The sequence below is a fragment of the Cupressus sempervirens genome, chromosome 8 (assembly GCF_028749045.1).
Source record: "Cupressus sempervirens isolate cs-2001-9-10 chromosome 8, ASM2874904v1, whole genome shotgun sequence".
Taxonomy (NCBI): domain Eukaryota; kingdom Viridiplantae; phylum Streptophyta; class Pinopsida; order Cupressales; family Cupressaceae; genus Cupressus; species Cupressus sempervirens.
The window spans coordinates 659232310-659260301 of record NC_143125.1 but is presented as its reverse complement, the minus strand read 5'-3'; the positions used below and the strand labels follow the sequence as shown (position 1 = coordinate 659260301).

Sequence of the window (27992 nt, the reverse complement as noted above, 5' to 3'; positions counted from 1 at the left end):
CAAAAATGAGGTTTTGCAATTCCACCTAAATAGGTGGAATTGGAATACGTATTCCTATTCCAATTTTTTTTAATTTTAGAAAACATAAATTTTTGGGTCCGTGAATTCCCCATCAAATTTTGGGTGAACCAAATAGAGAATAGGAATATGTACCCCCATTTTTTATTCTACAATAAGTATTCCAGAATAGCTATTCCTATTCTTGCAATCAAATAGGCCCTTAGTTTTACAAATCCCTGACATACAGATGGAATATTTTTGAACAGCAAATCCCCATGTCTTGTGCTATATATAAAACCAAAATAGAAAAAATAAACATTAGCTTCAAGAGTTGCGATTATACTTAATACGAAATACAAGAAAAAAAAAATCAAATAAGTATAACAAATAAACATTAACTTTTCAGAGTTTGAGTTTGTAATTGATAAGAAAAGAATAAGGGATTTGATGCTCACTCCTCGCTAAGGATTGGACCGAGATGCCATGAAGACCTGAATAGCATCCCCTTGCACTTTTGAAGCTGCTTTGAGGTGAATCTAGCCTTCTCTTTCAGTCGGTGAAAAGCATCCCCAAAAACTCTTCTTGTATATCGAACTAGTTCAGATTCAGCATGATATAAATGGGTACTCTCGCAAACACCATTTTGACTCTGCATAGTTCATTGAGAATATAACAACATGAAACTTTGCTCTCTCCATCACTTTTTCTAGTACACTAGGCACGTGATTGCCCCATGTAAGCTCTTTCGAAAGGGCAGAGACAGATCCATTATAATGAAAAGCTTTCTCGGATTTTTCTCTTTTTCCATACTTCCCATATAGGCCTCTCTCAATATTCTTCCCATTCTTGCTAGAAAAACCCCTCTTTATCAATTATTTCCACAGTATATAACCTTTTCATCTCTTTCCAGGGAACAATTCTACTGCCTTTCCTTCTTCTGCGTATAAAAGTCAGCTCCTCCAAACAGCGGCTGGATTGAGCATGCTCCTTCGAAAATATGAATCACGCTCGATTGTTGTTTGTACTTGTTGATCCGCCAATTGAAGCTCTTCTAAATTCAGAAAAACCTTGAGTCCCAAGACATTAAGCTTTTCAGAGATAAGTTCAGCCATCGGATGTTTGGTGTGACTAGTAAATACATCAGACGGAGGAGATTCTACAATATGCGGAAAACTGCTGCTCATGTTGGAAGATGATGCCATGAAATTGGATTCGACGGAACACAACAATGAAGGGGAAAAAAATGGAAGCGTCAAAGAAGAAAGGGATTCTTGTTTTTGACCACCAGAGAGAATTGCTGACCGCGTATGTTAACACAAGAAGCCTGGCAGAACAAACAGAGATGATTGACAGGATACAATGTAATTAAGCAAAAAGTGGCTCGTTGTGGAGAGAAGAATAAGAAGGAAGCACACTAGAACTTTATAAAATTGTCCCATTTTTCCGTTTGACTTTTTGTGAGGCGAAATGCAAAGCATATAGTAGAGGAGATGATACGGATAAAGACATAAAGAAGATGAAAGCATGCTGATGTGGCATCATAACGGGTGACATGGATTTGCAACCTTAGTTGTAAGTAGATGACTCGCCAAGTAAGCTGCTGTAAAAAATTGGGAGCAATTTGAAATTTTCACGTAAGGTTTCGATAAGCGCAAAGTCAGGGTGTTCAAGTACTAGGTCCTCTCCCCTAGTAGAGGAGACGATAGCGATAAAGACAAAAAGAAGATGAAAGCATTGATTACTAACAAAGGCGTTTGCATCGTGGAAGAAGTGCGAAAGACATTAGGGAGGCACATGTTGGTATACATCAATTTCTCTACCAAATTTCACCTGTGTCAACCTGTACATTAATGTTGGCTATCTAATTATGAATTTGGTCATTGAGCATTTTATAAATTTGGAAAAGAACATTGTTATTTGACTGGATGGCTCACACTAAGCTTCATTCTAAGAGTAAAAGTATTAAATAGTCAAAGTTGACTTATATTTCCAAAGCTTAATTTTAATGGTGGCCTTATTTGACTAATCCTTCTATGCTTCTTTCAACCATTTTCTAACATGTTTATTACTTCTATCCAACAAGGATAAGTATTGTATTTTTTTCTTTTCATTTTTCATTATTTTATAAATCACATTTATGATTAATTCTATTGGACCATTTTTTTGGTAGCGAGAAAATTCAAAAATTTTCAACCAAATTACAAATATTTTTTCCAACATGAAAAGATGTAAATCCATAAAATATATCATCTATTAATGACAACTTTATCTATTTGGGTATGGATTTGACATTGGAATAATGCATGTTTATGTAAAGTCTAAGACATGCGACGAAATCTCATACAATCTCAATAGTGCAGTTTTTTTGGTATTTGATATTCCTTTACTATATGCATTCTCAGTAGAAACATTACTAACATTCTAAGTGCCTATAGTTTCAAAAATAGAATCAATGACATTTACACTAGTATATGTGACATTGCCACCAATTTTTGTTTTTGTTTTTCTTCTCCTCTTTGTTACATTATCAACAATAGCACTACAAACATTGTCTACAAGTTCATTAATGTTCTCACGAACAAAATCACTAACATTTACACAATCATCTATAACATTATCACCAACATCATGACAATGAGAGAAGAAGTGATGTTGTCACAAGAACATCACCCACACTGGAAAAAAATTTAAAATTGATAGTTTTAATCTAGCTACATTGGATACCCATTGGAACATTCTATGTGACATATGCATCAAGTGAAGGCAATGATGTTCTAGATCCATCTAATAGACTGTGAAAATATGGCATTATATTATTATTTTTGCATTTGATGGCCTCCCTTTGTGATGCAATGCAAGGTAGGAGAATCCACAAAAGAGATGTCCTAACTCCCAACAAACAACCATACAACGAAAACACAATAACAATGCAAGATCTGATATTAACTCACAACTCTTTATTCATAAAATAACTAATTACATGCAATGTCATGGGCTGTAAGGCCTTCCTGGTTATGGCCAAATCCAAAGCAAGTAATAGCTCTACAAGATCCCTCAAGATCCAATCCAACCCTAGCTAGTCTAGATCCACACTTTGGTAGAAACCTCCAAGGAAGATCCAACTTGTGCTCACAAGCCCACCAAGAAATCTCCTTGTTTTCCAAGCTGTAGCTGCTAGCTCTTCTCAAATTTTTCTCCTCTACCACCTCCTCTTCTCCAAGATGGATGAATAATCACAATCTTGATGTAAATTACCTTAGATTTGATGCTTTGTCCATAGACTCAGGAAAAAAGTTGCTACCCAACTACTCTCCACACTCACTCATCCTCCTCTGAATGAATAATGGAAAAAGACTTCACAATACCCCCTACTTATACCCAACTAAGCCACAAGTCAGCCCAATAATCTAAAAATTAAATATCCCTTAAATTAAATACTTGAAGAGCCACAAGTCGACTTCCAGCAGAATAAATAACAAATTCCTTTTAAGGCTTAGAATACTTATTAAATACATCAAAATTAATTACCCAAGACTAAAATAAGTCCACTCAACTCTACTAAAATCCCTTAATCATGCATGATAGCCAACTACCCCCAGATGCTCCTGCATCAAACTCCCCAGGTGCAAAAGAAAAGTGTGTCCCACACTTTGATGCCTAATTAAAAAGTTTGAAAATGTCTTCATCTTCACCAAAGACTTCCATTTCAATGAGGACAAGAAAACATGTAAATCATCCACATCTGCATCACTCCATCAAACACCAGAATCTCAACCATCCAATCAACATGCTCACTCTCAAGAACAAACTGAACATAATGCTTCATCAACAAAACCTCATCCACATCAACAACTAGTAAATCCATACCAGCAACAACAAACTCCATAATAATATCAATATGTAACCCCTCAACAACATATGCCAAAATCTCAACACCAACCATCTCATTGCTCACAACAAGATGCTCTACAACATACAAGTCACCACCAACATCAACTAGAACATCCACAAATGAGTGCTCTTCAATCTCCATGTTAGACTCAACCAACTGATCATGAAAACCAATCTCCATCCTAGCATCAACAAGATTAGGAATATCCTCAGCAACAACCTCTAGTTGGTCTACAGGTTTTGTATCAGGCTCCACAAACTGATCAACAAAGGCAATCTCCTCCACCCCGATCTTACGATACCATGTTCTCTCTCGAACAAGTCTTCTAAAAAGTTAGAAAACTCTCTTTTGGATCAATAGACTCCAATAGCATACAACTTCCTTCTTTTGTTTCTCAACTCTTTTAGAAAAAGTAGCATCCACAATAGCATCCACCCGAGCTACTGTCTCATTAATCCTCCTCTCCACTATATCACGAAGATTCACAATCACCATAGGGTCTAATCCTCTTAGAGCCATCTTCCAAGATCTTTACAAACCCTCTACAAAAAATTAGTAATAGATCAATCACTACTAAATACAAGAGTGTTTTAAGATGTCTCTTTTAGCCAAAATTAGTATTTTTTCTTGAAAGTATAAAATCTTAATTTAATTAATTTAAGTTAAATTTTTGTTTTTTTTCATTACCTTAGTTTTATGACTATGAAAAAATAGAATATGCATTTCCCCCAAATGTGAAAAAGACATGCATTTGCACTTTCATGGGCAGGGTAGACGAATAGCGAGGAAGCAAAATGTTAACACGTTTGAGGAGTAATAAATCGACCCAAATTGTATTGCATTTTTTTTCTTCCAAAATGCAAAAGAATATACAAAAAGCTCTCATTGCAGACAAGTACAGTTTGAGGATATATTAGTTTATGCAGTGAAATCTTTTCTGGTTTGTGAAAGGAGTTTTTACCAGGTACCAAGAAAATATATCTATTTTAGTTTTTTTTTAAAATTTCATTACCCACTACTTATTTTTTAATTTGTTTGGTATTATTTATCTACAGGGTAATAGTGATCTTCTCCTCTATTCTTTCTTACAACACATCTTCTTCAAAAGTGATATTCTCCTCTGTTCTTTCTCAAGGCATCTCTTCTTCAAAACAACGGTTTTGGTGAAAAAATACTAAATATTTATATCCAATCATACATTTTTAGGTATCTAATGTATTACTATTCTTTAAATGATTTTTTTTTTGATTTGGGTTTCACAAAAATAAAATAAACATCCAAAAAATTTACAGGCTACAAATGTTGTGATATAAATTCTCCTAAAAAAATCTACAGACTAAGAGTGATCTTATCCTATATTCTTTCTCAAGGCATGTATTCTTCAAAACAAGGGTTTTGATGAGAAAACTCTGAAGATTTACATCAAATCATACATTTCTAGGTATCTCATGTATTACTATTCTTTAAATGGATTTTTGTAATTTACATTTCTGAAAAATAAAATAAACATCAAATAAATCTATAGGTTATAAATGTTGTGATATAAATTACCTTGAAAAATTATGTAGGGTAAGAGTGATCTTCTCCTCTATTCTTTCTCAGGGCGCGTCCTCTTCAAAATAAGGGTTTTGATGAAAAAGCACTAAAGATTTACAAGGAATCATAAATTTCTAGGTATCTTATGTATTACTATTCTTTAAATGGATTTTTCTTATTTGGGTTTCAGAAAAATAAAATAAAAATCAAAAAAATTTAGAGGCTATAACTTTTGTGATATAAATCCCCTTATAGAAATCTGAAATTTGTTAGTATAGACTACATTTGGACCAATGAAGTGAGGGAACTAAACTACACAACCCTCATCACCGAGTTGCCCGGCTAAAATTAAATTTTTACTCAGCCTTGGAACATGTCTTACCTCATGTAGTAGCCAATGATTCCCATTCTGCAACTTAATCTTAATTTTTCCCTTTCCAACAATCTGACAGGGTTCATTATCTCCCAAATAAACAAGCCCAAAATCCCCTTGGACATAATCAATGAAATAACCTCTATGAGGTGTAGCATGAAATGAAGCACTAGAATCTAAAACCCATGAATCATCAACACTCTCTAAAGATAGAAGCAAAGCATCCTCTTTGGAGTTTTTACTTACCACATTTGCCTCCTTGTCTCCATCTGATTTATCTCCTTCATTTTTTTTCGATTCCAACAATCTTTCTTTTTGTGCCCTAGTTTCCCACAGTAATAGCAATCATTTAGTCCTCTCGATTGAGACCTCCTCCCCTTTGACTTTCCTCTTGATTTCTCACAATTTCTAGAGTTACTTCCTCTTTCAGTCATTCTGCCCCTGCCTTGTGCATTCAAAGCACTTCCTGATGTAGATCCAATTGAGGATTTCCTACGAGTTTCCTCACTCAAAACAACACTGATCACATCATCATATTTTAGGGTACTAGATCTAGGAACAAAATTACTCACCGCCATTACCAAGCCATTCCAGCTTTCAGGCAAAGAACACAAAATCAAGAGAGCCCTAATTTCTTCATCAAAATTGATACCCACAGAAGATAATTGACTAGTAATAGTATTAAAATCATTTAAATGATCTACGATAGATCCACCTTCTGCCATTTTCATATAAAATAAACGCATCATGAGAAATACTTTGTTTGAAGCAGAGGGCTTTTCATACAGTGTCACTAGGGTTTTCATCAAATCTTCTGTCATCTTTGCTTTTGTAATATTAAATGCCATTGATGGTGCCAAGCATAACCGAATGCTTCCAAGTGCCTTTCTATCCAAAAGATCCCATTCAACCTCTGACATAGTTCCTTGATTCTTGGCTTTTCCTTCCAACGGCTTCCATAAATCCTTTTGACATAGACAGTCTTCCATTTGCATCTTCCATAACTGGAAGTTTTGCCCATTAAACTTGTCAACCCTTAGCTTACCCTCATCTGCCATCGCTCCCACTCAACCGTGAGACTCCCACTTAACCGTGAGACTTTCCTACAAAGGATAACTGAAAGACAACCTCGCTCTGATACCACTTGTTAGGATAAACCATAGACATAAATAAAAACTACATGCAAATATAACCAATAATAGAAAATAATAGATCACACAGAAATGAACACAAAGCACCAAGATTTAACGTGGTTCACCCAATCCTTGGGCTACGTCCACCAAACATCAAGGCTAATCTTATTACAATCCAGTGATTACAACCTAATTACAATCTGTAATCCCTTACAGCTCAATACTACCACAAGAACCAATTTCGCATCACAACATAATAAAAAATACCCAACCCTAAACCCTTTTATACAAGTATTAAACCGCTTTAGGGTTATAACATGTCGGCCATAATTAGTCATAACTTTAGTGGTGAATCTACGAATGGCGAATAGTACCAAAACGATTGGTGAATAGTACCAATTTTTTTTTTCGGGGCGATGCCCTGAAGTCCACTAATTATGAAGTATGTACAATACTTTCCTGATCAGTCACCACAATCTAACACTATGGGCATTAAGCCAATCCATGCCAAGAACAACATCGTAAGAACCTAGATGGGTAATGCGTAGATCAAACATTGTGGACATGTCTCCAATCTGCATCTGACAGTTTTGGACCATGGAACTAACTGACACTCTAGCTCCTGAGGCTAACTCTACTTCCCAACTGACATCTTGTCTAACTGCCACTAGCTCGCAACGTTCCACTACATATGGAGATATAAAAGAGTGAGTAGCTTTGGAATCAAATAAAACTGCAACCATATAGCCCTGTATAATATCTGTAGCCTCGATAACTGTGGCTTGATGCTCTGCTTGGCAGTTGTCAACCATTGCAAAGACTCTGTGGGATCTACCCATGTCACCAACTATAGGCTCAGAAAAGGCCCCTCTCTGTCCACCAGATGCCTGTCCCTGCAGACAATCTCTAGCAATATGACGCATGTCACCACATATGTAGCATGGTCCTCGGGTATAAGATCGTGCACCCTGTGATCCAAACTACTGTGGGCCTCCTGACCTACTAGATCCACTGTATCCACCCCTAGAAGACTGTTGAGTCTTCACTGACTATGACTGTGGGCCCTATACTTTTTGATCCTGTTTGGGACTCTGAGACTACCATTGCTTGGGCTTAGAGCCCTGATAACCCTAAGAAGGTTTCTGTTGTTGCTGCTACTGTGGTTTCTACTGCTGAGTCTGTTGGCCCTTAGAGGACCCTGCTATATAGTTCTGATTCCCTTTCCAAGGGGGTTTTTTCTAGGTAGAGTTTTGGTTCTGAGACCAATCCTGTGACTCCTGTCTACCTCGAGTATCCTCAGCAACTAGTGCTATCTCCACTACCTATCTGAAGGTGGTAGGGAAGGCCATATGAACTGGACCCTAAAGTGAGAAATTCAGACCCATGATAAAGCGATGCACTCATAGTTTCTCGTCTTTCATGTATTCCACATAAGGAAGGAGCTCGAGAAACTTGCTCTCATACTGAGCTACTGTAAGACCCCTATGATATAGAGAATGAAACTCCTCTATCTGCTTCTATCTGAAATGCTCTGATAAGTACCTCTCTCAAAATCTCTCTAAGAACAACTCCCATATGAGGGTATCCATCCTCACTCCTCCTATAGCCTCATCCTGATGTCACCAATTGGAGACATGTCCTCTCAGCTGATGAACTACTAGACATGCCTTTAGATTACTCCCATAAGGACATAATCCAAAGCACCACTGTAGGCTCTATAACCATGCCTCTGCTAGTGTCCACTCAATGGAACCGATAAATAATGGTGGCCCGAGTCGAATCAATTCCTTGATATCATCTCCTATATGCCTAGGAGGTCTGTTAAGTGGGGGTCCTCTCTGGTGTATTGACTCACCCTCGTGCTCACTGTGTCCCTCTAACTGCCTCGGTGGGGGACTCCTAGTCCTCTCTCTAACTCCAAGTCTGCCTCCTCTAGGTCCCTCTACTTCCAGTACGAGAATATACTGACCTGGCTAAACTACAAGTACTACCCTCTACTGAACTACATGATCAAAGTCTGAAGTGCATCTATAATGTCATGGTTCGGGTTCGGTGGTGGTGGAGGTGCTGGTGGTCCATCCTCCTGTCCCACTCTACCACCCCTTGCCCTATGATCTCTGTCTTGCTGGTTGCTTCGAGTAATAGGAGGCATCTACACAATTAAATGTTTGAGTTATGTTTTAGAAGCACAATGGTTTAAGGTTCCTAGTGTTGAAACACGGGCTCTGATACCAAAATGTCATGCCCAAAATACGAGGGCAAAAACACAATTTTATTTTTTTGAAAGATAAAAATAACTAGGTTCACTAGGGTTTAAGAGTTGATTCGCAAAATTAGATTTACTATATTCATCTTAAGTTTATAATCACGAGAAGAAATAAAATGATAAATTTATACTCTCGTTATAAAATCAATGTTGACATTTGTTTTTTCACTACATAATTTTTACAATATAAATATTTAAAATTATTGGACGACAATTTTAATAAGCACAAGTCTAATTAAATGGAAATCTCTTAATCGAGAACCAACTTTAAGAAATATCACATCTAGACATATACCTAATTATACTTTATTTAACTTGATTTAATTAAATCTAAATTTAACAATTAATAACAACTTCTCTATTAATGCTAACTAAAAAAAACAAGGTCATAGCTAACACTAAGCACACTAAATATTAATTAAAGTTACTATTTAATTTAAAACTAATTTCCAAATTAATTTACAATCTAAACACTTATAATGAATACTATTGTATAATTCAACTATCTTAAATTAGATATAAACTAACTAAATTTAATACAAACTAACTAAATCTAATAAAAAACTAACTACCCACCCCATAACTCTAACACCCTACACCCTACATCCACGTCACATCTCCCTCCAATCCCCCATGCATAATTCCCTAAGACTGGATGCTTTCCAAGCGCTTACCAAGGGGGTGTGGCACTCTGCCCAAACCCACCAAGCGCTAACCACCCTCAAGTGTGATGTGGCGACCAAGATTGATATGGGTGGGAGAAGGCTTTAATCAAAAGAAGCTCCTTTCACACTTTCCTTCACAATGTATGTCAAATCCTAGGACTACGAAAACCTATGGAGTACTAGGGTGAGGTCACCCTAAGCATGATTATATTGACTTTGTTTTTAAACTCTCTCAAGCCCATACCAAGCACTGGTGCCAAGGTAAGGAGGAGTAGTTAATGGAAAAAGTAAAGTTGGTAGGAAAAAGATATTAGTTAGTTTAATATATTAATTATTATTTTTTGATTGAATATATTTATTGTATATGTATTTATCCATTTGATAATTTATTTATATTATTCAACAAGAATATAAAGGGGAATCTTTAAAGATTCTCTATTACCAAAGGGGAAATTAATTTGTTTCCCATACAAAAACTAGAGAGTATTTTACTCTAAGAATATTTTTTTTTTCAAGTCCTTATTTTCCTAAGTATAGATTTTCAAAATGACTAAATTTCCAAGGGGATTATGATTTTTTTTTTAAAAGTTAGATTAATCAAAGAGTGTAATGGTTTTCCATCAAAATAAAGCAAGAGTAAATTTTTCTCCTAATAAGCATGGAACCAAATCAAGTTCCCAACATAACAAAATTTTTATCTTAACATTTTTGAAAAGAGAATTTTTTTTGCAAAATTGAACATCGTCATTCATCCCATTTTGATATTCATTCTATAACTGAAAAGAAAAATATGAAGCTCTCAAGAGAAGCAATGTTACTGAATCACTATTTTATTGACAACCTGATTCAAAGGCTCCGCTGGGAAAGAACTAGGAAAAAAACTCGACGTCATTGCCATTACAAAAAAGTTTTTAAAAACAATTTACATAGGATTCCAATCCCAAAATTTCAACAATCCAATTAAATTTCCTTCATGACCCTTATTAAGGGATCCACATTATTTTTTGCAATACATTGCTAAGATCGTGGAGGGAACGAAATCTGACCAGGTGACAAACAAACATAACAAGGAGACAAAATCAAACATTCATATCCATACTAGGTTTTCACAATAGGGTTCAACATTGAATCAAAACTAGGGAAAGGTAGATTTTTCCAACAGGAGATGTTAGACACAACACCAAAATAGGTGCCCAATCGGGGCTATAACTCAAGAACTTTCGTTCCTCAATTTTTTCATGCCAAAATTCATACATGGTTTGTGCTGACAGGTAGGGGCCCATAACACCCTACCCTCTCTCCCTCTTCTCATCTTGAGAAGAGACTCTACACTGTTGGAGTCCATCTCAATACCTTTCTTGAAATTGGCCACTTCTGCCCTATCCAAGGGTGAGTAATGCCAAAACACCCATACAAGAAAACTTTGAAATTCAAACAGAAACATGAAAGAAAAACATTCAAGAAAAACATGGCTTAAATCCTTCCCAAGCATACCCAACACACATACAAGCATACCATTAAACAACACAATAGCATAAGCATGAACCAAGCATGAAACATCATGAGAAACATGAACAACATGAACAAGGAGATGAAGAACTCCTACCTTCACAAAGAGGTTATGGTAAAATGAACAATTTTGAGAAGAGCTTTTCCTTCCTTGCCTTCAATCTTCCAAGACTTCTTTCCAAAAGTAGAGATTGGGTAATAGCCAAAATTACTCCAAAAAGGGCCTCTAAATAAGATCCAAACTCAACCACCAAAAAGGGCAATAACTTCCCCCACTAGCCTAAAATCTAGAAGTTTCTAACTCAACCAAACCTAAGGTTAACCTCTAAGTGGAGTTGAGGTTATTCAACTCATGGTAATAACTTTCAATTTTCGCACTAAGGCAAAAATGGACTTTTTGAGTGACCTCAAAAGTCACAAAGGGGGTTGAGTGGGTGGAAAATGCCCCCAACCCATACCCATACCCCTTGGGTATAAATATTTCATGTTTTAAGGCCTTAGGAATTGATTTGGGACCCAACAAATGCTAGGAAAATTTAAGACTATCTAACAACTCTAAAATGTAGATTAAGCACTAATCCGGATTAGGGGTAACTAAACTCGATTAAGAAACAAATTAGTGAAAAGGTCACTAACTTAGTCCGAATTAGGTCCAAAGGTTACACAGTTAACCCTAACTAGCATGCTGGAATGCATATGCAAATTCACGAGTGTCAAGCAACATTATAAGAGCACAGTTACAAAACATTAACATTTACTGATCAGAGAAAGATACATTCATACATCTCACAATACAATTAAGTTACAAACAAAAAAGTTTCCACGAATGGCACATAGGGATCAGTTCCGTTCCTCCATCGAGTTTCTCAACTAAAATATCTTGCACACTCATTGCACACATCAATAGTCCCATACAATCACATGCACATATGTATATACGTATCAGGAAATCACATAAATTAAAACATACATCTTTCAAATCAATTAGGATTTCTTTCGTCCTACTCATATTCTTAATCATTAAAATCTCTTAATCAAAGTGTTAATCCTGCATTTACTTACTTGACCAACATACATGTTCATAAAGCATTAAATGACGAACTCAAATATCTGAAAGTAAACATCACACAACATGAAATAGTATAATATGTTCGAAGCATCAAGTAGTGTCTTGACATCTCGAGTCGTGAGTATCAAAATAATAATGTATCACTATGCTAAGATGGGTCGGGGCGAGGCCTCACAGTTGTCTAGCTCAAATGCAATCAATCTTTCCACTATGGCCTCTAAATTTATTTTATGATTTGCTTCACATCTCCTTTCTTGAATTCCAGAGACTTTGATTGCATAAATGGGAAGCAGAGTTCTAAGAACTTTACTTATAACTATCTCCTCACTGATATCTCCTCTAGATGCTTTGATTGCACTAACACATGCTTTAACTCTTTCAACATACTTTGCAATATTTTCATCCTCTCTCATCCTCATTTGATCAAATTGTCCTCTCAAAATTTCAGCTTTGGCTCTTCTCACATTATCATCTCCTCCATAGATTTCTTTCAGCTTGTTCTACATTTCAAAGGCAGTTTTGCAATCCTTGATGTCATCAAACTCTTCATAACTTAGAGTAGATGCTATATTGTGAGTCTTCTTTTCAGTAATATCATTGACAGATAATGTGCCAGAAGGTTCTTCATATTTTTCATCAAGGTACTTTAGCCTTGTATCACCAATAGAAGCCAGATGAAGCCTAATCAATCCTTGCCATGCTGAGAAGTTGTCCCTGTTAAGTCTTGGAATTTCCCTTTTGTAAGACATCTTGATCTTTAGCTTAGATCCTTGAAATCTTCTCCTATAAGCACCAATGGCTCTGATACCAATTGTTGGGATAAAGATAGGGTAACTGAGAAAGGGGGGGAGGGGGCGGGGGAATCAGTTACTTATAAAAATTAATCCGCATATCCCTTAGATGTCTTAAGGATCTAGTTATTGCTGATACTCGGTAAATAAATGCTGTAACTCGGTAAATTAAACTATTACTTAGTTTTCAAGAATTCATGCATGTAACTGAAAACAAAATGAACACAAGAGACACCAGATTTAACGTGGAAACTTAGTATGGGAAAAACTACCAAGTAACTAGTCACTAATTTTTCACTCTTCTAAAGTGAGCCCTGTTAGGAGCCAACCCTATTAAAGGTTACAATACACACTATTAGGTGTGACCCTGTTAGAGGATTTAATCACCATGTTAGGAGTGGCCTTGCTAGAGGTCTTTAGAACAATTCAACTGAACTGTCACCTTGTTAGAGGATCTACAAAATCACTATTAAACCAACTCTGTTAAGAGATTTGAAATCACTACTACAATGGTTAGAAAGCAACAATAAATTAACCTAAACAAGATGCAACTGAATTTGCTGGTTACAAGTCTCTGTTCAGCATCATTAGATCCTTCTTGATCAAATATGGCTCTGCTACTCCTTAATGATCTCTGATCATCCTTCAAATTTTCTTCCACAATAATCAATCTTCATATTACATTAATTCCATTTCCCACACTCTTAGAATTCATGACTTGACCTCTTACTTATACCATTCTGATTTTGAAGTCAGCCCATTTACATGTTATATTTACCAATAAACCATACATCAATCAGCTATAGATATTACTCTAAACAAATAAATGTTATTTAATAAAATAGTGAAATCCTTTACTGGTCGACTGTGCTTGGTAAATACTGCTTCCAAAAATTTTCTGAGTTAACCTTCTTAACTCAGTTAGCATTGTAATTTATCTATAAAATCCTTTGGCTGCCAAGTTTACTCGGTAAGAACTGAATTCCTTCACGAGAGCTCGTTAAGAACTGCTTTTGCCACATTTCTTTTGATGACCAAGTGAGCTTGATAAGAATTGCTTCAGTCACATCTCCTTTGATGACCGAGTGAGCTCAATAAGAACTGCTTTAGTCACAGTTCCTTCGATGATTGAGTTAGCTCAGTAAACACTGTCCTTTTCCTTGCCGACCTTCTGAGCTCGGTAGATATTGTCCTTTGCCTTGCTGACCTTCTGAGCTTGGTAGACACTGTCCTTTGTTGACCTTCTGAGCTCGGTAGACACTATCTGATGATTGATATGACATTTGTGTGACATCAAAGACAACACACAATTTGAAAAATTGTATCCAACATGGGGGCCTATGGAATTTTCAGCCCTATAGTTAGAACTTGCGGATTACATATTGCCATGAAGACACACTCGGGTCCTAGGCTCATCTCTGTGTGGTATAGGATAAATAACATGTTGAACTAGAGAAGGTTGTGAAGAACAACCTACCATTTTTCACCTACCAAAATATGCATCGGTGTTCAAACACATATTTGAAACATGAGGCAATGAAATATTAACTTATTTTGCAGACATGAAAAGAGGGTCAATGTCATGTATATCTAGGCTAGGTAAAAAAAAGTCCTGATTTGGTTATCCCCACGATACATTGGACATTCATATGCAATAGAGATGGTATCTAAGTATTAAACATTGTCTTTTCCATCCAAGTGAGACCCACACTCTAAAATCAGGTCGCCATGTCTGGTGGATCAAGGTCAAACTTTTGTGTTAGAACTCCAAACTTGAATCTCAAAACCTGAAGGCCAAGACTTTCCAAGATCTTTTAAAATACATATCCTAGCCAGAATATTGATGTCACGATTTGCCCTTGGATAGACCTATTTTCTAGCATATTTCTATGAATTTATGACTATTTGATTAGGTTGTTGAACTTTCACCTTAATAGATTTTATTTTGGATGATTATATGGCATTAGTTAATTAAATTGTGATATGTTTTAATGTATCTCTATGGGTAATTAGATGCAATATGATATAGAGATTGTGATTCATGATATCTATATTACTTATGATGATGTTAATTTTTTAAAATTATTTATTTAATATATGAAATTAAATTGAATTATGAGTTATGAGTTAATGTTTGATTATAACTTATTAGACCCTAGGTGTGGACCGTTTGGTAGGAGTTCACACCAATAGTGTTATTCAATATTAGATTATTATTTATATTTCTACCCTTAGCTTGTGTTTTATTTCTACTTTATCAAATAGGTTAAATTTAAATATAAGTTGATTATGCTCTTAAGTACGTGGAAGTTAGAAAATTAAATAAATAAGGTTTAAGATGTTATTTAAATTTTATGATAAGAAAATCAATTTTTAAATAAAACAAATAAAATATTATAATCATAAATTAGAATTTTTAATATTATAAATGAATTAAAATAGATATTCAATTAGTCTTTTCTAATTGATAAATCTAAATTAGCTAAATTTGAAGTAATTAAACTAAATATATAATTTTAGTCATATAATTTTTTTTGTTTTATAAATATATTGAAAATAGAAAGTATTGAATCAAATTTATTAAATTAAAATTGTTAAGTTATGAATTAGAGTGGAAAGTGTATAAAAATATGAATTAAGTATCAAAGAAGTGAAAAGGTCCATCAAAGATTAACACCTACATAAATATTTATCAAAAATATAGACAACCATTTCCTTTATTTATTAAAAAATATGGACAACCATTTCCTTCACTTGCCCAAGCAACCTATCTCAACGATTTTCTTAAATTTTACATCTAACTTCTTCTAATAGAATGGATGCATTTATTCGAAGTTGGGAAATATAATGTATTCGGGAGGTGAAATGTGGGGGAGAGGCCAAAGAAATTTTGGGAAAAATAGAGTGCACACAAAAAAATTGGAGCAACGGGAAATCAAAGAATTGGGAACAATAATTCAGAAATTGCGTTATCTAATTTTTAGTCCCTGAACTAATGTTCCCGGTAGATTCAAAACAATTAATTTTGATAATAAAAAATAGTACAATTCTAAAGTTTAAATATGATTTTATTTTTTAATTAATTTTCAATCACAAATTCGGCTAATAGTAATTTTATTGGGGGATAAATTTATTTTTTAAACACAAAAGTCAGGAAAATGAATTTCTGGAATGATCTTAGTTCTATATTTCTCCACGCATGTGTTCAATCAATGATGCAAGACAAATCTTGCTGATAAGATTAACATTGTACAATGATGGAATGACGACCATCATTTCAGATTCCAAGTTTCAAAAAATTTGGCAAATCAATCCATTAACAAGGTAAAGTACTTTGAAAAGCTTTTTCTCATAGTTGTCATTCTCTAATGTGTCCGTGTGAGAGAAGAGAAAAGTAGTGGGGATCATTGGCTTTGAGGAATGAACTCTTCAGAGCCATCTCTAGCTCTAGTTTCTTCATAGAGAAAGTCAGGATATGAATTTTCTGGTTGGGCTGAATAGTGCCTTCCTCTCTTCCACTAGGGAATCTATAAAGTCCTAGACAACAATCCCGTGGCCATTGTTGTGGTCAGTAAAAGAAATTAATAGCTAGGTAATTCATGATGGGTGTAGAGGACATTGTTCCTATGAGCGCCTGTAGAAGTGGGAAAACCCTAATGAAACATAGAAGAAATTGAATAGATCTTGACAAAATTGAGCACTGCTAGTGAAGAGCACTATTGTCAAGATGCCTTCACTTTTCACTCCCACTACTAGTCTGCTCCCTGTGTTAATGAGTAGGCAACTATAGTATTCAATAAAGAATAGGTAAAGTAATATTGTTGGAAGAAATGAATATTATGCATTTAAAAGAAATTTAAATTTTATGTTAGAGTGGATAACTATCATCTGTAAACTGGGCAAAGGGCCACTACATTGAGTGCATTGAACTCATTAATGTTCTTTTATATGTAGTGCACTTTTGAAGGGTGCAAGGATTATGTCGATAGTGTTATATATATGAAATGATTTCACTATATTGATGGTGTAGAAGGATTTCTCGTAATAAAATATTTGATGGGAAAATTTCATCTTTTTTATCTATACATTCAAGATAATTACATTTTATTTCATTTCTCATTTGATTTTGTTGTTTTCTATATAATTATATATGGATTATTTTTTAGTTTAGAGTACTTGTGAAAAATATAAGTAGTTTGAATATAGAGACCATCTAGATATTTTATTCTAGACACAATTTAGATGTTAGTCCATATATATTTTCTTACTCACACATACACACTTCTTCTGTCTCTCTGCCTACCTTTCTCTTATATTTCCCCTCTCTCTCTACATCTCTCCATTTCTCCTCACTCTTGTTTCTATTTCTTTTCCCCTACTTCTTCCTCTTTATCTATCCCTTCACAACTATCCCCCACTTTGATATTTGATTTTGATCCATATATCACCAATCTTTTCCTATTTTTCCCTCATTTCTTCTTCCATATATCCCTTTTATATCCATCTCATTATTCCTGTCTCACTCCACTCTTATATAATTTCTCCCATCTACCCATCACTATAGTTTTATTGTATTTTTTTTTTGTTTAAACAACAATAAGTATTAATCCATGGACTCCTGATAAAATTCTTACTTGCATTGCTAGACTATAAGAATTGAAGATGTAAAAAAACCTTACATAAAATTTAGAAACAACAATTGTTAGAATGTTTTTATTATGTAAAATAATTTATTTTTTTGAATATTTAATAAGTCTAATTTTATATTTCTAAATTACTATATAAATATTATATTTAAACATAGATTAATATTTAATATTTTCTAATATTTTGAGAACATAATAATATTTCATCTTTTATTTTAACCCAAACCTTATTTCTCAATCTAATTTTAATTCAAATTATAGCTCTAATCCTAATCCCTATGTATTTATATGTGAAATAAAATATGGAAATTGTAGTTGCTAAAACATAAAAATGAATAAGAAAACAACATAAAATTGGAAGAATAGTAGAGGTACTGTGTTTGAAACCACTCTATTGTTAAATAATTTTATGGAAAAAAAAAACTTTATTTGGGGCTTTCTCTTTTATTGATAAATACATTTGTTAATAGTTCTTAATGCATAAGAAAAAAATCAAGATTAATTTCAAATAATATATCATACCAACGAGATAATCAGTAATTTTACAATATATTTATTATGAAATGTATTAATCAAATTATTAAGTTTTTCATAGGTTTAAACATATGTACTGCATGGAGAGAGCAGGAGATGAGATGATGATCTTTCAAGTAAAGTGCATTAATATTGTCATCTAATGATGATCAAAATAAATACCCACTTTCTTAATTTTAATCTTAAAATTATTTTTTAACTCCAATTATTATTAAACCCTAACCCTAATTCTATAATCAATTCAACTCTACTTCAACTCTACCCTAAGTTTAACCATGACTCAAATTGTGAAATTTTTTTGGTCTAGATGAAAAATATATTAATATATATTATAAAATTTCATTTTATATCTTTCAGTTTATCCACAAGATAAATAAATTTCATTATCCTAGTAATATACATCCCTACCTTCCTTCAACATACTTATCAATATGTATCTCTTCAGTTATACTTGACAACTTTGTTTTTTCTTGAATATATGGTATAGATCATCATCCATATTTGATATTAAATAATCATTTCCATGCAAAACCCAACCTTCTATAATGCCCTTTGATTATAAAATAAATCTTTACATAAGCACTCTTCTTATTTTAGATACACAGTCTTTGCAATTTTCTTACCTTAGCTACCACAACACACACTCAAATAGTGAGAATTCCAACCTTTTAACTCTTTATCTAATATTTAGATAAGTTTATCTAACCACTCTTGATTCTAATAATTTCAATTATCACATTCTATTGATATAATAAATCCTAACATCCACTTCCAAAACTTAAGAAAGCAAAATATAGGAGAAAACATTTGCAGACAAATTTACAATACATACATAATGTTTGTGTTCATCAACCTATCAAGACTACAAGAAAATTCCTTACAAAGATATGGAACAAAGAAATAACACATTCAACAAGCAAACATGTGGATCCACCAAAACAAAAATATGTTATTATTCTTACTTTTTTTCTTTTTTTTTTTGATTTTTTTAAGAAAAATGATTAACTAAACTATTGATTTTAAGAAAAATATAGCTTCATCTACCCTCTCCACTCTGTAAAATCCATTAATTAGGGTAGTGAATCTAATTATATTAGGAGAAAAATGAGCCTACAGTATTTTAGCAACTAATCAAAGAACCTCATCTACTCGGTTAACCTTATAGAGACTAGCAATCAGAGTAGTAAATATAAGTTCATTAGGGGTACAATTAGCATCACCCATCTTAGCCACCAATATAAGAGCTTCATTTACTTTGCTTACTCTATAGAGGCCACCAATCAAGATAGTAAATTTAATTTTTTCCGGACAACAATGACCATGCCTCATTCTATTTAAAAATTCCAATGCTTCATCAATATAACCCCACTCACAATATGCTCCTAATAGAGTATTACAAGTTGTAATATTTGATTTGATTCTCATCTCTTCTATCTCAAAGAAAAGAAAATCAATTCTAGAGAAATTGCCACAACGGCCAAGGCTATACAATATCACATTGAAGGGCACTACACTGAGGGACATCCCCAAGTTTTTGCTAAATGGACAATCTCCTAGGCCTTGTCTGCCTTCCCTACTTTACACATTGCATTAGTGAACTGAGTAAATTTAAGGGTATCTGGGAAAGACTTGCAACATTTCTCACTGATGTGAACTATAGTCATCTCTACCTCTTGTAATTTGTTTTCCTTTAACAATGTCAAAAATGCTTCTCTCAAAATGATCTTATTTGACACATAGTTGGCCCTCAACATTGCATGCAATAGAGTGAGAGCCTCGTTTATCTTTCCTGATTTTATAGAAAACATCAAAAAGATGATTGTAAAGAAGATTATTCAACTTTGGATATGTTTTTCTTACCTCAATGAAGACATGTAAATATTTGTGCAGCATCTTAGCCCTTTCAAAGTGCTAAATGAGGCACTTAGCCAAGAAAAAATTAATTGAAGGCCCCTATTTTTTAATCTCATTCAGTAGATCTTTAATTTGATGAATGTAAAAATTTTCTAGTCCTGCTATTGATCTTTCCCATGCCACCTTTACCTCAACAAAAATCCATTTTACCTGATCTTGTTTGTTTATATTTCACATGCTTACCTTTGGTGATTCTGATCTTCCATCAAGCTCACTGGCTATTAGGAGAATGGTCAATCAAAATGGGGGAGCTAGTGGTGATTTTCATCACAATCTGATGTCTGCAGTAAATGTGATCTCAACAAAACCCCAAATGTGTCATGCCCATTTTTTTCTACCAAAAACTTATTTAAATTTATCAAATAACTATCAAGATTTAGAGTCAATATTTAGATCCACAATAGATATTTTGATAAAATGATCTTGAGCATTAGCCACTTGTTTCTAATGAACTAACTCACAAATTTAAAATCCAAAATAATTTCTCTTAACTAACAATACCATAAATAACAATAGCTTTTAGAACAGATTTACAATATCTCAAATAACAATAGCATCATTTCTATAATCTTTATCACAACTTCTTCTCTCATACACAAGTTTAAATATATTATCAAAAACTTAAGATCTAAAATTTCATTCATATTCATTTGCAAGATTACAACAATCATTATTAAAACCATTCACACAAGTGCCCTTTTCCACCCTACCATAATGGCATGATGAGGCCGCTTGTGCCCTAGCCATACCCTCGAGCAAGAGAACTCATTTCAACCAAGAGATCATGGACGCAATCCTAAGAGTTCTCTTTGAAACATTATGGAATAATTTTTCTAACAATATTTCATCTCAATAAGTAAGAACTACTCTAAATGCATATAAGTTATTTATCTTTTCAAGAGCTCTCCCTTTAGATAGATCTTCATCTTCAACCCAGAATCCTTCCTCCTCTTCCTCCATCTCCTCCTCACTCCATTAAGAAAAATTTGTCTTCAAAATGTAGAGTGGTTCCATCCCCTCAATGTTTTCCCCCCTACTCTTCTTAAAACCCTCTCCTTCTTCTACATCTCCCAAGCCTTCTTGGGAAGGGTGTGGGTGACATTGGTTTCTCCTCCTTACCTATCTTATTCACATTAATTGTCCTTGGTTGGTGTTCCTCCTTTTACAATCTTCAAGAGAAGCTTTTGTCCTTCCAAGTCTTCACATTCTTCAAGAGTTGTCCTTCATTTTCGGCCACCTTGGTAAAAGCAACTTTTGGGTGGTCCCCCAAGTCCATAATAAGAGTATAAATGAGTAAAAATGCCCAAAACCCCTAGGTCTACCATGTGGGCATTCAAAACAAGTACTAAACTAACACTAGGAGTCATCCTAACCCTTTGAAAGCTCAATTAAAGTTTGCATACGAATTTTACTTATGTTTGACCCTATTCAAAGCTACATAACCAAGGTTTCACATAAGGACCTACATGACCCAACCTAAAACATAGTTTCCAACCTATAAATCTTTCATAGGACTTCTCACTCAAATGTCACATCTCCTAAAAAGGGGAGAAGGCATGGAGTGTCTCCTACTTTATGATTTTCGTCACTCTTGGGAAGTGGTACCTTTGAGGTGTCATAATGAAAGCTTTAACCATGATTTGACCTAAAACTAGCTCCCAACCCTAGGTAGTATAAGTGGGTTAGGTTATTTTAACCCAAAATGCACTTTAGGGTCCATTTTAACCCCTCTAAAGTCCAACTTTAGTTTACATCCAATTTTACATAATTTGCATTGTGGCAACTTTGACTATTGTAAAGAGTTGGCATAGATTCCTTGAAGATCTTCATAATCATCCTCTGCACAATTCAATTTAAACATCAGTGAACCAAACATATATATAAATATATGACTGTAAACATTAATACATATCCCAATCAACCATAGATCAACACATTAGATCGATATCATATTCCAACATCATTTTCCTTTGAATCATTTGCGTATGAAAAGCATTTACAAATATGTATCATTCATTTTACTATAACCACTTCTCTAAGTACAATATTTTCAAGAATAGTAGCCATATTAGTAATTCATAATGTATGTATCATAACACCTTATATCTTACATGTACATTAATCAAATTCTTACAATTGATTCTAAGTCTATAATGAGATGGGGTATTACATTAAAATCTCTCACTAATTATAGGATTCAAATCATAACATCCCTTAAAATAACATAACGAGTATCACTAGTATTCTTTGTGTTATCTATATTCTATTCATTTCCATACTTCTTTATTTAGAATTAAACGATACATAATTTACTTCAAAACAATAATCACATAACCCAAATTTGATTTCCATTTTCGCAGTCACCTTATGTGGAATGTATTCACCACAACACAATATCTATTCAATTCAATTGGCCATAATTTCAATTACTAAAACTATCTAATTATCATGACAAGATAATATGAACAATATAAGGTATTTATCCATAAGGTAACCCACATTATCTAATCAAGTTGTTAACTTATATTAGACAATCCATCCTAGTGTGAATTAGGTCTAATGCTACTAGTCTCATAACTATCTAAACTATCGTGTCATATGTAACGAGGTCCAACCATTTCTATTTGTAATCAATGTCAAGTGTATGAAAAAAATCCATAGTTGATCATAAGTTGAGTCTAATGTCATGTCCCCTTTTCAAATAATTAAAAAGTATTAATCTTTGCTAAGGCAGGCAGGCCCAAGAAAGTGAAGTTTCAGAAAAAGGGGGTTAATCTTTGGAAACCGTTGGACTAATAAATGAAAATTATTATTAAAATATGTTTCATTAACCTCTCTTGGAGGTGAGTTATGGTTATGCCCTCTTTTAAGGGGTTTGGAGGCATTTTCGACGGATTCCAGAACTTGATTTTGCTCATTCTTTGTTATTCTTTAGAGGCTACCAAACCTATGGAGAAGGAGACCCAAGAACGGGAGTTTGCAGGTTTCCAGAAAAACAAAATGTCTCTTGCAGTGCTCCTCACCTATGTATCTTTTGCATTAATCTCTATGTTGGTAGTTGTGCAGTTTGCCAAAACTATTGTTTATCCTATGGTCTAAGTAAAATCTAAGTAAAATTTGTTATTAAATGAAATTTATGAATTTAATTATCTACAATTCTATTGACTGTGTCTATTTTTCCAGGTAGTCTTTTTATTTTTACGTTAAAGAAATTTAGGTGAAAAAATGGTTGCAATGAAGTTATGACATTTAGCAAAGACAATAGACATGGAGGTTTTGTATGACACTATGCAGACTGTTACACATGTTTCATGTACTTACATGCCTGATGACATATGTCATCACACTATCTTAAGTTTAATCTTTTTCCTCGCCACAACTATGCATGTAACTTCCAATTTTAGTGAAATTGAGGCAGCAAAGATAATTCTCCAAGGTTAGCTTGACAACATAAGGATGAAAATAAATACTAGGCGTCATTGATCTCCTCCAAAAATGGAACTTCATCTATTTCTTTTTGTGATCACAAACTGAGATAAAGTTCTATTTTTTGGGGATATCAATGACGCCTAATTTTTATTTTCATCCTTTCATTCTCAAGCTAACCTCAAAGAATTATTTGTCTTGCTCAAGGTAGTGATTCTCTATCGCCTTTTTCCAAGACAGATAATTCTAATTCTTTGAGGTTAGCTTGATAGCAGAAGGATGGAAATTAATATTAAGTATCATTGATCTCCCCCAAAAATAGAACTTTATCTCAATTCATTTACAAAAAGAAAAACATTAACAACCCCCAATCTAATGAAAAAATTCCATTCTAAACAAGCTCTGGTTTGACATACCTACAAATAACATGGTTACTTCTTCTTCCAGCTCCCTATGCTCTGATACATTGTAAGATTTTACAACCTAAAGCTGCAAAATAAATTAGTAATTTTCTTATTTTAATTTGCAATTTGGCTTCATTCTTTTAGAAAATTCTTAATTTATTTTACAACTTTAGGTTGCAAAATCTTACATGAAGGAGCATATTTAAAAAAAAAAAAAAAAGACAGGCTGAAGTGATAGTCACTTCCTACATCTTGGTAATCATGTAGTTGAATTAGGAATCAATTCCACTAAATGAAACAATAGGGTTGCCTACTAGAGGCACCATCGGTTGCTCTTTTCCCCTCCTATATATCCTCATTTTTCTTTTCTTCATCAAATTGCACAAGCCGGACTGACTTGCTTTTTTCTACCCATGAAATTGAGACTATTTTTCCATATGAGCTGATTTCTTTCACCTATCATTGCTAGTAAGAAGGCAGTTGTTTGAATGCCCAAATTCAATTCTATTTTCTCCCTCTAATCCATGTTTTGGGAGTTGTTATTAGCCTATTGGGAAGACATGTATTTTCTTTCTAAATTGTCTTCTTATCTTGTTATTTTTCTTTTTCTTCATAATATATGTATATCTATTACATACTCTTATATCAAAAGCTTTTTTCTTTAATTTAAAAAAAAACAAAACTTTAAATGCATATCTTGATGTACACTAAATCCTTAGTGGATGCCATTTATTAAATCTAGTACTGTGAATAGGGAAATTGGTAAGGAAATATTATTTAAAGATCTCCATGGGACCCTAGCCTAAGAGAATGAAAATATATCTTCTCAATGTTAACTATCTTTTTATTAGAGAAATAAAAAATATTCTTAAAAAAAGTTTATTTTATAGCTCGAGTACCCAAAATAATATGTTTTATTTTTTCAAAAATAATAGGACCACTTAGTGTGCTCCTTTGTGAGACCCTTAATCTCAACATGTTTTTTTTCTCAATAGTTGTTATACTACATTTGGAGCACTAAACTTTATTTTTTTCACATCTTCAAATTTTGAAGGTTTATCTTCATTTTCTTGTAAGGCTCATTATACCAACTTTTTGGTTCCCCATCTTTTTGTACTTGCCCCTTTTTTTTCTATCTCTCCGTCTCCTCCTCTCTCATTATCTTTCTTATTCTACCTTCATGTATCCACATCTCTCTTTCTCTCTCATCCATCTCTCCCTCTCAATATACTTATTTTATAAAAATCCCCTCTATCTTCCTCAAGTTATATCTTTATCTCAATCTCTCATTTTTACCCCTATCCCTCACACCCCTTCTCTCCCTCCCTCCCTCCTGTGTGTGTGTGTGTGTGTGTTTGTGTGTGTGTGTGTGTGTGTGTGTGTGTGTGTGTGTGTGTGTGTGTGTGTGTGTGTGTGTGTATCTCTATATTTCTCTTCTCATATATCTATATTTATCTCCCCCTCTTTATCTCTTCCTCTCTCTGTTTATATTTGTTTATGTCTTCCCTTCTCCCCCCCCCCCCCCCCCCCCCTCTCTCTCTCTCTCTCTCTCTCTCTCTCTCTCTCACACACACACACACACACACACACACACACACACACACACACACACACTTTACATCTCCATCTACAATCCTTTTTCTATTTTCTTTACTCCTCTCTCCCTGCTGAAATCTCTCTCTCCTCCCTCCATATTGAAAACACAACATGGACATATTGGTAATTGAGCATGATTACCTTCGTATTTCTAAAGTTTTGTTTGAGCAATGCTTAGAAACCAAGAAGTTAATTTGAAGCTACCTCATCTCCAATATGATATTTTTTGTTAAAATAAATATCATTTTCTAAATGACCTATCAATTCAATTAATGTATTACACAAATGTATAAAATGATACACAAATTTAGTTTGGTCAATTTTTCACAACACTTCACCATATCTATTACATACCAATGTACACTTGGTAGTAAAAAAATAAGAAACAATTTTTAAAAAATTAATTAATTAATTATCACTATATAATCATATTAAGAGAACATAAATACATTGGCCCATATGCAACTTTCACTATGACATCTTGTAAATGAGTTGGAAGGCAATAAGAAGGGGAAAAAACAACAAATTTGTGAATTATTGTCTTTATTTGATTAGACTAGACTAAGAATTATCTATAATATCAAGTTTTACAGTATTCCTTGCTTGTAGTGCATGCTTTACCTTTTTAAAATGGAAGTGTACTCTTTTTTATCAAACTATGGACATTGGGATCCCCTTAAAAATGTATACGAAAAATCTAAGTTCAGCACACTATAATTTACAATCTTCTATTCTCATACTTTTTGGTCTTTTGCTTCTTATTCCAAAAAATTTTGTTGTAGTAAAAGTTGGCATGCGTGTTGTGCTAATCAAGTTAAAGTATATTGTTGTCTCTCCAAACTAACTATGAAATTGATTATATGAATAGGAATATATTAGTTACAATTTTCTTGAGATTCCTTTCCTATGTCAGTTGAAAAGCTAGCACACCTGTCATGCTAGTTCAGTTATAATGGTATGTTTGAAACTAGAAATTGACTATAATTGTTTGAGAATTGTATGATAGTTACAAATCTTTTCTCACAGTGCATGTTTTACCCTAATTTTCCTTAAATACTCTAAAAACAATTTGTATGCCTCTACTCTTTGGATAATCAAATTTATAAATGGTTGTTTTATTAGGAAGATTGGTGATGAAATAGATCATTAGGGTCAGATCTTGTAGATTTACGACCAATGCTACTATTGCAATGAAAATCAAATATAGGTTTCAAGTGAATGAATGAATTTAATAACATTTGTGAGGTCAAAGAAGTATATGGTACCCATTAGACAAAAGACAAGAATCCCTTTAAGATAAAGCATGTAAGAATATTAGGTCTTTTGAAGTTGCTTCTTTAAGACCGGCCTTTGATAATGAATGTTGACCACTAACTTTGTTGTCATGTCCAGCTCTGTTTCCTAAAAAAGAGTACCTAAATTGCCAATTTCTAGCATATCCTAATTGTTGAAGTGGATGGTTTTGTATGATGGGCATTCCATGAGAAAGTGTTGCTTGGTCTCGACCACTCCTATATTGTAGAAAATACATACTCTCTCCTCACATTCTTCCTTGGGTATCCTCCATCTACCTGTTCCACATCTCAAATGATGAGAGCTTGTCCTAAGCTACACTATGAGCATTTTAGCTCTACATTTGATATTTTCTCTTATATATGCTTTCTCCTCATGGGATCACATTGGGTTAAATTCTTTATATAGTAGTCTCTTTTCCAAACATTTTGTTGTGATCATGTGACACCTATATTTTTCCTTCATGAATTTTTAATTCCAACATTGTTACTTTGGGTATTCATGCATACTAAGATTCCATTTTTATGTCCATTTAACTTTTTTCTTCATCCACATGTTATTTCTTCTATCCAACCTTTCTTTTGTGATGAACTTAGCCCAACAACAATTTTCCATTCTTTGGGCCTTCTTTAAATAGGATAGTAATCAAATCATTTGCGAGACCTCTATAGGGAAAGTGCCCATTTTTGCCAATAGGATCTCATAAAGAACCATTGTTTTAATTTTGAGACTATTGACGACTAAGTGTTTTTGAATTCTTTTTTCTTGTCTCCATTTTTTATTAGACATGTTGCTGCCCCAAATCTCACAACCATAAAGGCTTACCCAGGTAACTAACAAACCAAAGAACACCTTTTTAATTTTCAAATCACATAATTTCACATTGTTGTACATTTATTTTGTAAAGTACAATACTTTCAATCCTCCTTGAATTCTTTTTGCGAG

The 27992-nt window shown here is 33.7% G+C and overlaps 1 pseudogene; it reads right to left on the bottom strand.

The window, feature by feature from the left end:
• Positions 1-19419: 19419 nt before the first annotated feature.
• Positions 19420-21288, bottom strand: LOC149544173 (pentatricopeptide repeat-containing protein At5g28460-like; annotated as a pseudogene).
• Positions 21289-27992: the final 6704 nt, after the last annotated feature.